We start from the raw sequence: 14,967 nt of genomic DNA on the forward strand, positions 1-14,967 counted from the left end.
TAAGAGAGGAAGGCTGATTCAAAAAAATCAGTTGTGGTTCTTCAAAACATCAGATATGTTCCTATTGACAATATCTAATCATAATTCCCCTCTATTTTATGGAAGAAATTATTTAAATTAACTAATTTTTTTAAGGAAAGTAATATCATGAAAAACACATAGTAACTTGCCGAAAAGTTCTACACCAATAAAGAATTAAGTGATTTCAGTGAACTCAAGTGAACTGGTTCTAATTACATACATTCAGTTTGAATTTCAAATGTGGAAAACCACAGGAAATCAGGAGTATATTTTGGAATGTATTTGGTACATTAGAGAACAAAGAGAAAGAAATTTTTCTATGGTAAACATAGGCTGTAAAAATATTAACCAGAGTGAGAAGTATAAAACTGTCAGGCAAAAAAACCTCTCCCGCTATTCCCCTTGAGGTCTGTTTTAAAAAGCATCATAACAGAAATTATGTGCTTAAAAGAAATAATTCTAAATGTTTAGAATTTAGTTTAATCTGATTCTAAGGTAAAGGTATGAGGAACGTAAAAGACAATTTTACTTGAATGCCTGATTTTAGGAATGTAATAGAAAAACTTGCTAAAAATTACATTGAAATACAATGGGAAAATGCTCCGCCCGAAGAGGAAATTTCTTGTTTAATCTCCTACTTTTAAAGAGAAATCTGTTTCACTCCTAGCTGCTATGCCCTTCAAAGGATTGAATGTCCTGCCTTCATATCTCTATCCAGGAGAGAAGTGGAACATTGCACTTATTTTATTCACTAGGGGGAATGCCCCAGCTCTCATTTTCTCAACAGCAAATGAGCTGCAAACCTCTACCCTGCCACATAGAGCAAACAGTCTTCCATTTAAGCCAAGCACCCTGGTCTAATCATTTTCCTGTCTATCTGGAATCAAGAACAGAGAGAAGAGTTGAGACAACAATCATTCCTCCTGTGTGCATGCTTGCTTTCTCTTCTAACGACATACACACATACATATACATTTTTCTTACAGTACCATGGAAAAACTTGGTGCTCTGAAACTCTTTAAATCAAATGCTGTTATTTCCAAGACGTGCTCCATACCACACACCACCACAAAGTGAGGTACATCACAGTGTACAATCCCAAGACCATAGCAGAACATGTTCGTAGAACAGAAGTATTCACCAGACGCCCCTTTATCTTCAACTTTCAAAAATAGGTTATGGGACCAGATGCTAAAAGATAAATCAGGACTGTCAGTGGTCAGAACTGTTTGAAAACAACAATTTTGCAGGGATTTCTTAGTTTTTGCAAGCCCGGATACTTCTAGTATTGGGAAAAGAGATAAAGGAAGGGAAGTTTTAAGCCTTTTTTGACACTATTCTAGTCTCATGTAACTATTGAAAAATGTTCATATTCCAATATGGGATTAAAGCAATTTTGGTACCTCAAAACACCATTATCCAGATATAGTTCTGATACAGTCCCCTCAGGAACAGATATCGGGTTTTGTTTTTAAAGCACATTTGATTTTGAAACAAATAAATGAATTCTCACAGTCATTTCAGGTTTAGGAAGCAGAGAGAGTTATAGTCTAAGTAAAATCTAAATTAACAGCTTAGCAGTAACTTCGAAGTTCCCATTTCAGATATGGTTGTTTTCTTTTGCTATTATTTACATTCTCTACAGCTACTTTAAAAGTGGATAGTTGATGAGAGCAGTATTAATCATTTTTACTTCTTTGAAGCTGCTCACTGGGGAGTAGGAAATAAGAAAACATTACTGGAAATTTTTAAGGGAAATAAATCCTCTGGAATAAATGGCTATTTTGATTTTTTTGTTCGCTTTTCTCCCAACACACTAAAGTTGATCTCTAAAAAAACTAGTAAAGCAAGTACTTACCCTTTAACAAAGAAACACTAAATTTATTCCATTAGGGAACAATGGCAGTTTGTCCTTGATACATCTTTATATATGAACTTTGTTTACAAACTGGAAAAAAAATCTGCTTTCCTTTCCCTGAATAAAATATAACATTTTAATGTCTCAATAAAGATGATAACGTAATCTTTGTTGGGTAAAAAGATGGTTGGATGGCCGAATCCAAAGAATTGTAGTGAATGGATTTAAATCCAGTTGACAGCTGGTCACAAGTGGTGCTGCCCAGGGCTCAGTATTAGGGCCGGTTCCGTTTAATATCTTCATCAGTGATCTGGATGAGAGAGACAAGTGCTCAGTAAGTTTGCAGATGACACCAAGTTGGGCAAGGGTGCTGACATGCTTGAGGGAAGGAAGGCTCTACAGAGGGATCTGGATAGGCTGGATCGATGGACCAAGGCTGATTGTATGAGCTTTATTAAGGCCAAGTGCTGAGTCCTGCACTTTAGCCACAACAACCCCATGCAACACCATGCTACAGGCTTGGGGAGGAGTGACTGGAAAGCTGACCAGTGGACCTGGGATTGCTGGTTGACAGGTGGCTGAACATGAGCCAGCAGTGTGCCCAGGTGGCCAAGAAGGCCAACAGCATCCTGGCCTGTATCAGAAATAGTGTGGCCAGCAGGAGCAGGGAACTGATTGTGCCCCCTGTACTTGGCACTGGTGAGGCTGCACATCAAATACTGTGTTCAGTTTTGGGCCCCTCAGTACAAGAAGGACATTGAGGTGCTGGAGTATGTCCAGAGAAGGGCAATGAAGCTGGTGAGGAGTCTGGAACACAAGTCTTATGAGGAGCAGCTGAGGGAACTGGGATGTTTTGTTGGGAGAAGAGAAGGCTGAGGGGAGACCTTATCGCTCTCTACAGCTACCTGAAAGGAGGTTGTATGTTGGTCTCTTCTTCCAAATAACTTAGCGATAAGGTGAGAGGAAATGGTCTAAAGTTGTGTGAGGGGAGGCTTAGATTGGATAATAGGAAAAATTTCTTCACCAAAAGGATTGTCAAGCACTGGAACAGGCTGTCCAGGGAAACTGTTGAGTGATGGTCCCTGGAAGTATTTGAAAGATGTGTGGTTGTGGTGGGTAAGGATATGGTTTAGTGGTGAACTTGGCAATGTGTCCTAGCTTCTGACACACCAGAACACAGTGCTGGACCTGATGATCTTAAAAGTCTTTTCCAACCTAAATGATTATATGATTCTATGATCTCAGCTCTTTTATGAAAAGGAAGATATGTCAGATTGTATATACAAATGTTATTAGGTAACTATTAACTGTTCAAGAGTTTTTCTTTCATTTTTTCATCAAAAAACATGACTTTAAACTAAAATAATGTATGTAAGCCATTCTTCTCCTAACAATAGATATTAGTTACAATTAACTAATTGCTAACTCATAACTGTTGCTGAAAACTTCCTTTCACTGCTAGTTTAAAAGATCTTTTGTGGGACAAAATTCTGTAGAGCATCTTGTCTTTCAACACACTTATGCTACTATTATTTTTCTTGGTGGGTCTCAAGAATTCTGATTATGAGATGTTATATTAAGATATAGAATTCCTATTCCACATTTAGTGTTAATCCAAAATAATAAAATGCAACTAAGTGAAACCACTGGCTAAATATAGGGATATATATAATTGTAGATGCTTTAATAAAGATAATTTTTAAATGCAGCTATGGGAATGTGGAAATGAAATTAATGTACCCCAAGCACAGTAAATAGATGGAAAAGTTCTGGAAGGTTATACATCAAATTTAAGGTCCTGCTTAAAGGGTTTTTTTCAAAAACATTTAGCTGCCTCAAATGTTGGCATAAATATTACTAGTAAATTTTGTCTTTTGGACTTCATATGACATTGTAGTAATGTAAGTTTTGCACATAGCCACATGTTAAAAAAAAACGAACCAAAACCAACTAATCAACCAAGCAAAAACCTAAGCTTCAGCATGTATTAATATATGCCAGTTCATTTGTTAGTTTGCATTTACTCCAGATGTGATGGTTAGGTACAGAATCACTGTTCACATGCAGAGGAACTTATCCTCTCCTTCAACTGCAGTGATGAACTGAAACAGTGACAAAATAGAAAATACCAAATGACAACACATGAAATTGTGGCACTTCATTGTCCACACTCATAGAAGAGGTGCTGAGTTCATTTAAAACATGGACAAACAAGCGAGAAGACTAACATTGGTTTCACTGGAGTTTAGGACTGGGTTTCTGCTGTGAGGATGTTGCCTTAGATCATTTGGAGGGAAGAAAACTGTTGTCACAGCAGACTGCTGCGCTCTATGGTCACAGAGCCAAAATGCATTTACTTTATACGCTGGAGACTCTATTTCAGATATTGCCCCATTCACAGAATACTTTATGAAAATATAATCAAACATAAAATTTGACAAAATATACATTATTAGTAACAAATACAAATGAATGTATGAAAGTATAAAGATTAGAAAACAGAAGTGTGTTGTCAGTTAGTGTAATATATGCCGGCAGCTGTTTTAACTGACATAAATTTCAATTTTTACTACAGTACCTGTTAGAAGACATCTAAAAACATAATTCAAAATGACAGCACTAAATAATTTTTTTTTATTTATGAAGCTTCTTGAATACAGCAAAAACATAATCTGAGGTCTACATCTAGATCAGTTTTTGAATAATAATATTCCATCACTACTACTTAAATTAATGAAATTATATTCAATTTTCTTTTTATTCTCCTAGTCATAAGAAAATGTTTTTAAGATTTTGGCGGTGGAGTTTGATAGTGTTTTGATATCATTTTGAAATCATTTACAATGCGATTTACATCACCAACACTGACAATCAGTGTGAAATTGTTGATTGATCTTCATTGTTTTTAGGAAAAATTCCATACATTGATATTATGGCATTATTTTCTAGTTCTTGTGACACTGAATGCACAGTGTAGATACTTATCTTTGCAGGTGATTATTTACCAGTTGTAAAATGATGTTTGCCATCCCTGATCCTAAGGCAATCACCTTATACACCAGTTTCTTAGAAAATGCAGTACTGGGTATTGATCTCCTTATAGTTACAGATCTAAGCACTAGACACAAGCAGCCTGTGTCAAATAGGGAACTAAGTCAACTTCATAGAAAATGTATAAATGTTAATTTTAACAGACATAGTTTCATTAGCAGGGCATGATGATGATCAGTATCTTGCATTAGAAATTTTACTGTTGTTGCTTGTAAATAGTTATTTAGTTAGTTATTAATCAAATCAACACAGCTTCACATTTGGTATAATTAAGGGACAGACCCAATAAACTCAGGGTGAAATGCTGACTGAAATCGTGATTGAAGAATGTAAAAATTCAAGTTTTCTTAGAAACTTGCCTTCTTGTCACACACTTTCTATATTGGGCATACATGGCCTGCAGGAATATACAGCTGCTGAGTTTAACCTCAGATATCAGCTTACAACCTACTGATAATAAGAGTAATACAGATGTTATTTATTAAAAAATATGCAAGAAACAAACATACTTTTCTATATCTGACAGTTAGATATGAGAGGATTTGGTGGATACTTATTCCCTTTGTGTTTCATAGCACTAGTTACAATGCAACTTGTAAAACAGGAAAATGTATGACATGACTCATCTATCGAAATTTCCTTTGGTATCTGAGATCAATGGTGTACTTAATGCATCTAGAGCCATAGATAACATCATTTTAATTAAAAATGCTAGCAGAGTAATCACTTTTTAAGCATATGGCCATAGATAAGAAAATTGAATGACACAAATTGGGTTTGTAAGAAAATGGATTTACATTAAAAAGTAGCTATGAGCCATTTCAGTGGCAATGTGGGAGATCAAGGCTATAGATCTTTGCTCCTTAGGTTGTGCAACTTGTTTTATGAGAGGTGATACATTTGAGCTTTAAGGCAAACGGGGTCTCAGTGATTTTATAATCTCAGTTTCAGTTTAATTAGTACAAAGGTTAGCATTAGTTCCTTTTCTGAAGTAGCAGACAAATGGCCCCTTCTAAAATGACAGGAAAATGCCATGGCTCTGTAATTGAAGCAAATGGACAGTCAAGATTGGAGGTGAAGGGACTGTTTAATTTGGTTTCTGCAAATTTTTTAAAATATGCAATACTAATCCAGTAAAAGTTTCAATATAGTAAGGTTTGAAGGAGTATAAACTTCGTCCTCATGTCTTATTACAACCTTTCTGATCCAAGACATTACTTTTTTCCCAAGTGAGAGCTGGTCTGTTATTATCCTTAAAAATTACTTTGATTATTTTTTTCTACAATAAAAAAGAAATTATTCAATTTATTTTATTCATTCTTTACTCAGCTTATGTCTAAAGTTTCAAACCAAGTGTATAAAGATAAATTTTTATGAGGGCATCAGGATGCAAATGGGATGTTACTTTTAAAAAAAATAGGTGCTTCTATAATTTCTACTTTCAGGAATTACTTTTTAATATACAATATCCTAACAATAGTAAGCAAGTGGGAGCTGAAAATGTTTACTGTCTGCTCAAAATTTTTTTTCTTGGTAGCTTTTTTCAGCAGTGAATTATTTTAAGGTCTGAATTACTCTGAAGAATGTTTTTCAGCATCATTTCTGGACTCATTTTAGTTCCTATCTACACACTGTATGATAAGTCCTACCTTGTACCCTTTGGCAATGAGAAATAGTGCTGTCACGGTCTGTTCTCAAAAAAAAAAAAAAAGCCTTTTAAAAAGTAACAAAATATCTAAGACCTATGTATTGATGAAAAGTACTTTCCCAAAAGATGATTTTTGGACATTATTGAACCTCTGACATGCTCATTTCATTGGACTTTTACTTACTGGAAAGCATTCCCAAGTGCAAGATTACTCAAAGCTTGTATGACAGATGAACATGCCAGTTGGAAGACAAAGTTGTCAGGTGACAAATATGAATGTTTCAACTTTTTTTTTGTGGTAATTGGGCCACTGACATGTTAAGCTCCAATTTTTTTAGCTAGAAGACTGTTCTTGGAGAAATAGTGAATGCTATATTGAGATTAGAACTGAAGTAATGCAGAACAAAGCGAGTTACTCCTCATTGCAAGAAAGGAAGCAAGAGAACAAAGACACTGGAAGAAAGCAAGAAATATTCTGTTTAAAATTACAGATCTTGTGATAACTGGATCTATCTAGAATGTTTCTGTAAACCTGTAGATCCCAAAAGATATTCCTAAAGTTCTGGCAGATTTGACTTGTGTTATGAATGTGGCTGAGAGGAGAACAACCATTTTACTGGCAAATTTAAATGTCTGTATGAGTTTTCATATCTTACTACTACATAGGAAAACAAAAAACAAAGAAACAAAACATGCAAAAACTTACTGCATATGTTTAATTGTCTATTGCTTCTTAGAACCATTAGACGCAAATTACAGGAATCTATGGATGAGATTACATGACTTTTCTTTTCTTTTTTTTAACTTTTTTTTTCTTAGGGTAACTTGTGACAATTAATGCAAGTACTTTAAGCTTCTTGTAAACTTCTCTCTCCTTTTATCTTTTCGGCTTCTTACTTTTTGCTCAAATTTGCTTTACGTATTCCACCATGAATATCCATAAATGTTTATGATTGTTGAGATTGCTTTCACTAATGAGTAATGACACTCCTTGTGCCATCTCAACAGGCCTAGGGATTTTTCTACTTCTTATCAGCAAATTTACTTTTTTTTTTTCCCTAGCAAATTGAAAGTTTACTGTGTGGTATATCAGTCAATAAAACATATTATAGATCTAATGGTTGCTGGCCTGTGAGGGTTCTGCATATCTTCTTGTCTTTTTAGTTGCAGTTTCCCAGGCAGATTTGTTTCATTTAACTTCACTGAAATCCTGAAACTGCACTGTGTGCAGTTTACTTCCTGGAAGTGTTGATTTGCTCTTTTAACACAGAATTAGTGTCATGAAAGTTGGAAGAGACCTCCTTTCCAGAGTTCCTCCTGTCCATCTTCCTGCTGAACACAGGTTAATTAGTGCAAGTTGCTCAGGGCCATGTCTAGATAAGTTTTGAATATTGCCAAGAACAGCAATAACGTCTCTCCAGAGGCATCTTGTTTTAAGGCTGAAAAAAACAAATTCTCTGTGCCTCTCCCCATACATCATGTGATCCAGTCCCTGACCACTGGACTTATTCCAGTATGTACATGTCTATTATGCATTGGAGAACCCGGAACTGGATGTAGTACTGCAGACATGGCTTTGCAAGGACTGAATAGGGTGGAATAATCGTCCCTGGACCTGCTGGCCACACTCGTGCTAGTGTTAGCAGCACTAGTCCAGTATGTCCTTGTCCTTCTTTGCCACAAAAGCATGCTGCTGACTTATGTTCAGCTTGTCCACCAGGACCCCAGGCTTTCTGTAAATCTTTCTTCTGTCCAGCTGACACACAGCCTGTATGCTTGTATAGGTTTATTCCATTACAGATGCAGGATTTAACATTGCCTTACTTCATTGAACTTCATGGGGTTCCTGTCGACCCATTTCTTGAGTCTGTCAAAGTCCTAAAGTGTAACAGTGCTGCCCTTGTACACCCTGGTTTTGTACTGTCAACTAGAGAACATGCTCTGGACATCTCTAGCAACTGGTTGCCAGTTGGATTTTTTTACTGCTGGCTGCAACTCTTTGAGGCTGGCAGTCCAGGTAAATTCATATATTGTCCACCTAACCAGTTTGTATCTGTCCATTTGGATTATAATGGTACTATAGAAGCCAGTGTTAAGGTCTTGCTGCTGTAAACAACATTCATTGTTCTCTGTCTTCCTATACCAAGTCATTCATATCATCATAGAAACCATCAGACTGGTAAGGCATGCTTTGCATCTTAAACGGGATGCTTTGTTTTTCTTTAGTGCAAGGACTTGGATTTTCTTTTACTTCATTGATATAACTGTAATGAGTAACTACAGATACCCAAACATGTTCTGAGACTTCTCAGTAGGTGTTCCTCTTTGAAATGTTTCTCTATAGCAAGGAGGGTTTCCTTTGCAACACACAAATGACAACTTATCTTAGGTTACCAGAGTAATGCAAGCCCTTCAGGTATGACTCCAAACCCAGTTTCTGTATTTATGTGAAAAATCTCAACAAAGCATAGATGTATCTAAAACAAGTTTAAAAACATGGTCATCATGTATCATAGATCATGATATGAATGTTCAGAGCTGCTACTGTAATTGCTCTACATGGTTCAAGCATCCTCCTTTCCAAACTGGCAAATTCAAAAGGAATCCAGCATTACAGTAAATACAGGTTTAGCCACTTAGCATAAAACTGATGATAGGTCTAGCAGCTTACAAAAAAGAGCATGCAATGAGCATACCTTTTTGCCTATACAAACCAGCAAATCATGACAAATGGAAGGTATTAAATTTCCCTTTGGGGAAGATTCCCCTTCTTTTTGAGTGAATTATTCACTTACATTTCACAGAATACGAGCTCAGCTCTCTTCTGTGCAATCATGCTGGTAATGGTTTTTACTTAAATGGGACAAATGCTGGTCTAATCCTTAAGTATTGTTTTTTATCATTGCCCTCCTCATGTATTTTTATCACAGGTACCATGCAGCTGTAGTAGAAAGCTCTATTCAAGGATCCCTTTCTTATACTTCTCCATCCCCATGCTCACCCCCTTTCTTTTTTCTCCTTTTCAGTTGCAAATGTAAGATATTCTACCTTTCAGATAGCTGAGTCTCATGTTATACCATGAAATTATGTTTAAATGCTATTAAGCATCCCAAAATAACAATTTCTCAGTGGAAGTAATCAATGGTGCAGACTACTCGTATAAAAGAAAAGACAGTTTTAATATACACACGTGAATCATTTTGTTTGCTTTTGGAGGAAGGAGTTATAATACCTATAATAAACTTATTGATATAGCAGTGTTCCCTCTTTTCTAATCTGCTTCCCATAGAAAGATCCATCTATGTTCATCTATTGTAGCTGAAAGTACATCCATGTCATTAAAAGTATGTATTTTAAATCACATCATTATAGAAAATGCTGTAAAGCATTAGGGTTACATCACAAATGGTACTGTTGAAAAATGTGAAACTATGGAAGGAGCATTATTGAGTAAGCAATATTTTTTTTCCTAATTTTTATACTTAAATGTATATTTAACACAGTAAATAAGAACTTTTGTTATTGGCAGTTCCATCTGCTTGTAATATTTTTGAATGTAAAATAGTGCAAAATCATAAAGCGGGCATAAAAGGGCATAAAACAGTTTTAAAAATGAATATACAAAGAATTGCCATTTAGTTTCCATATCAAGGGCAGTGAGAATTATATAGAATATATAATATTATACAGAATATTATAGACAAGAGACAATACTCTAAATTATGATGTTGCCTTTTTAAAAATAAGTTCTGTACCTTAAGCATGAGGCTAGATGGAGCTGCCACTGGTTTTGGAAATTTGTTCAGGATTATTTTTTTGCTGACAGCTGTGAATTTGGCTTCATTGTTTGAAGTACAGTTTTCTAAGCCTGAAATAGACAAGGACATAGATATTTACATATATGGGAAATCAACTGCTTATTTTTTTGCTAAAGTATTTCACAGTAATTACAAGTATAGAGAGCTTTGAATAACAACCTAGAAAAGATACAACCTGAGTTGTTAGTAGGCAAAATATGACTGGATATCAAAGAGCAATTAATATCAAATATCAGTGATTAAAGACTTTATAAAGCCAAAAATAAAGTTTTCTAAGTGGCACTTGTAGATGATTTATTGACTAGGAACTAAATAAAGCTTTCTAAACCATAATTCCTAAAGGTTGATCTCTTGCTGAATTAAACCATTTAACTTTGAAGTTCAAATAGTCTTCCAAGAATGATGTCAAACCTGTTGGGTGCTTGTAACAGCATTAGAATTCCAAGATAGAGTGTTGGTTACACACAGGGTAGGCACAAGATCTCAAGCAGTTCTTTGCATAGTATGTTCTTAAGGGTTTTATTTGTTTTCTTTTTAGATGAAAAAATCAAGAGAATTTTCAGCAGGAGCTACATTGACTGGAGTATGTTTTTTTCAATGAAAATTACAAATCAAAACATTTAAGAACTTAATTTTTTTTGGTAAACTATTTTCATGGACTAAAAAATTAATTGATAAAGTTCCTAAGAATAAAGATAAACCATCATAATCTTATCCTGCTTCCCCAAAGTGATGTTAACCCATTGATTGCTCTTTTCTATATAAAGGTCTGGTTTCTTATCATTGATGTTTCCTCCTACAGGAAAGGTGGATTTTTTTAATCTGAAAAAATAATTTTGTGTATTTTTCAGTGACCAGTGATGCTGCATTTCTTTTCCTGTAGGAGCCTATCCAGAGCTTTGCTCAGAGATGGAACCTCTGCGATAGATGTTTGGAGACAAGATTTTAAGGCAGAGGCAAGAAGAAAAGATGGATCCTATGCATCAGATAATGTTCAAGCTTATCTCAAATCTCAGGAGTTAAGTAGAGTTCTAGAATTATTGAGTGATGAGGAAAAACTGCTCTTTTTTATGTGCCAAAAGGCACACTGGGTATAGTCCCATCTCTTTCCTTAGAAGCTGTTAACAAATTTTTGTGGGAGAAGATGTGACTTGATCGTCTGTTACTGTGACAACTATTTTCCCCAGTAAATTGGCATAATTTTGACCTTGTGTCTTCTCTAATTTACTGCGAGTATGTTTCTTCTGAAGAAAGAGGAATTCCATAAACTGTGAAATTCACTTTATTGACTTCCATGGATTTGTTTTAATATTTAGCAGATTAATTTTTGGTCAATAATATACATACACATTCCTGAAATTTTAAAAAAGTAATTTAGCTGAGCATTAAATTAATAGGATTTAAATTGTACTTTCTGAATATTTTACAAAACTCTATCAAAATAATGTTTTCCATTCTTCTCTTTAGCAATTTCTGTCTTTCAAACAGTACCTACAATCAACTAAACTTGTTACAAACTCTCTCTGAAAAGTTTCACATAATTTATTTGGTGATTTTAATAAATAAAATAGAGCGAGGCAGTACTTGGAATTTCTCTAATGTGCAATCACATTCACTGCCCAGAGCAACCATTTTCTAGTTCTTTACACTAGGGAAAATATCTAATCATTAGTTTCTTTACCTAATTCAGAGACATTTAGCAGTTCCTAAAATATAATTATTAAGTAGGTTAAGTTTTCTCTCATTAAAATATCCACCATTTCTTTCAAATATTATACTTTATTTTTAAAAGTAGGATGCTTGCTTTCAATATCTTTTTAAGCCACTGTGTCCTGGTTTCAGCCAGGGTAGAGTTAATTTTCTTCATAGAAGCTAGTGTGGGACTGTGTTTTAGATTTGGGATGAGAAAATGTTGATAACGTGCTGATGTTTTGAGTTGTTGCTGAGCAGTCAAGGACAGTCCAGCTTCTGGTATTGGCCTGCTAGCAAGAAGGCTGGGGGTGCACGGGGAGCTGGGAGGGGACACAGCCAGGACAGCTGACCCAGGCTGGCCAAAGAGACATTCCATACCACATAACGTCATGCTCAGTATATACAGCTGGGACGAAGAAGAAGGAAGCGGGGGAGAGACGTTCGGAGTGACTTCCCTGGAGATGGCTGAACACCTGCCTGCCCATGGGGGGCAGTGAATGAATTCCTTGGTTTGCTTTGCTTGTGTCAGCAGCTTTTGCTTTACGTATTAAACTGTCTTTAAATCAAACCATGAATTTCCTCACCTTTACTCTTCCAACTCTCTCCCCTGTTCCACCGTGGGGGAGTGAGCGAGTGGCTGTGTGGTGCTTAGTTGCCGGCTGTGGCTAAACCACGACACACTGTCACCTCATTCTTTTTATTAGTTATTATTTGGCCAATGTTCTTTGTGGTTTAGTTGAGTTTTGAGTCAGAGAATATAGCTGAATTTAATACCCTTGCTCTTAAATTTCATGTTTCAGTTGTTCAACTTTTTTTTTTTTTTTAAAGTAAAATAAGAACCTTGGTAGATATTCTTCCTTCTCTATGTTCCAGGAGATACTTTCCTCAAGTGTGACCATAAGTAGCTGTAAGGTTTAACAGTTCTAAAAGAAAGCGGTGTGGAGAGCTGTCAAGCCCAGTGAATTTAGCAGTAGACATAAGCATAATGGTAGCTATGTGGTCTGCTGTCTTTTCAACATTTTCTTGTATTGTAGAAAATTGTGGGAAGTTATTAGTTTCAAGACTTGAATGTTGTAATTAGGTAGGTAGGCCATGTTGAAGAAAATTATTGGGGTTTTTTCTTAAATTTTAAGTAGTATTTTGGTCTGCTACAATTTTACTTTATCTTTCTTTTTGTTCTCAGTGCAGCATTTCTCCCTGGTCTTGAAAATGTCAGAAAGTGTTGTATATAATACCATGTTTTTAGAGTTCTTTGTTGGTTTAGGTAAGTGTTTATGTTACAGTTTTATTGATGAGAGAGTTAATACTTTCCATTTCTTGGAATTTTAATTTTTTTGTTAGTCATCATAAAAATTAACGTCTTCTGTTGCGGACAGAATGAGGCTTTATGTGCCTTGACTGTGGTCTATGGATTTGCAGATTTTCGTTTTTTGACTTGCAGTCAAACATTGCTAATTTTTGAATGTCTCACACTGTGTGCCACAGTTCAGTTGGACAATATAAGCAATTGGCAATGATCAGTCTTCTGGCTTTCTTTTGCGTCTCACAGACACACTGATTAACAAAGATTTTAAGTGATTATGTGAATCTCAAAAAAGTTTAATCTTACTGTGCTACCTATGATACCCATTAAATAGACTTATTCTTATCTTTTGGCTTCACCTGACCACTGAATTTGTCACTTTGACTTGAATTGTACAATCACAGAATCATAGAATCATAAACTCATAAAAACAAAGAATCTTTGAGTTGGAAGGGACCTTTAAAGGTCATTTAGTCCAAGCCCCCTGCAATAAGCAGGGACATCTTCAACTACATCAGGATTGTCCTGTCCAACCTGACCTTGAATGTTTCCAGGGATGGAGCATCTGCCACCTCTCTGGGCAACCTGTGCCAGAGTTTTACCACCCTCCTTGTGAAAACTTTCTTCCTTATATCTAGTCTATACCTGCCCTCTTTTATCTTAAAAACATGACCCCTTGTCCTATAACAACACGCCCTGTTAAAAAGTCTGTCCCCACCTTTCTTATAAGCCCCCTTTAAGTAGGAAGGATCTTCAGAGGGACCTGGATAGGCTGGATCAATTGGCTGAGGTCAATTGTATGAGGTTTAATAAGGCCAAGTGCTGGGTCCTGCACTTGGGTCACAACAACCCCATGCAATTCTACAGACTTGGGGAAGAGTGGCTGGAGAGCTGCCTGGCAGAAAAGGACCTGGGGGTGTTGGTTGACAGGCAGCTGAACATGAGCCAGCAGTGTGCCCAGGTGGCTAAGAAGGCCAACAGCATCCTGGTCTGTATCATTAACAGTGTGGCCAGCAGGAGTAAGGAAGTGATCGTGCCCCTGTACTCGGCACTGGTGAGGCCGCACCTTGAATCCTGTGTTCAGTTTTGGGCCCCTCACTACAAGAAGGACATTGAGGTGCTGGAGTGTGACCAAAGAAGGGCAACAAAGCTGGTGAGTGGTCTGAAGAAAAAGACTTATGAGGGGTGGCTGAGGGAACAGGGGTTGTTCAGTCTGGAGAAGAGGATGCTGAGGGCAGACCTTATCATTCTCTACAACTACCTGACAGAAGGTTGTGGTGAGGTGGATGATGGTCTCTCAAGTAACTAGCAATACAATGAGAGGAAATGGCCTCAAGTTGTGCCAGGAGAGGTTTAGATTGGATATTAGGAAAAATGTCTTCACCAAGAGGATTGTCAAGCACTGGAACAGGCTGTCCAGGGAAACTGTTGAGTGATGGTCCCTGGAGGTATTTGAAAGATGTGTAGTTGTGGTGGGTAAGGATACGGTTTTGTGGTGAACTTGGCAATGTGTCCTAGTTTCTGACACACCAGAACACAGTGCTGGACCTGATGATCTTAAAAGTCTTTTCCAACC

Source organism: Phaethon aethereus, assembly GCF_964289735.1.
Source record: "Phaethon aethereus genome assembly, chromosome: 1".
In the NCBI taxonomy this organism is placed as follows: Eukaryota; Metazoa; Chordata; class Aves; order Phaethontiformes; family Phaethontidae; genus Phaethon; species Phaethon aethereus.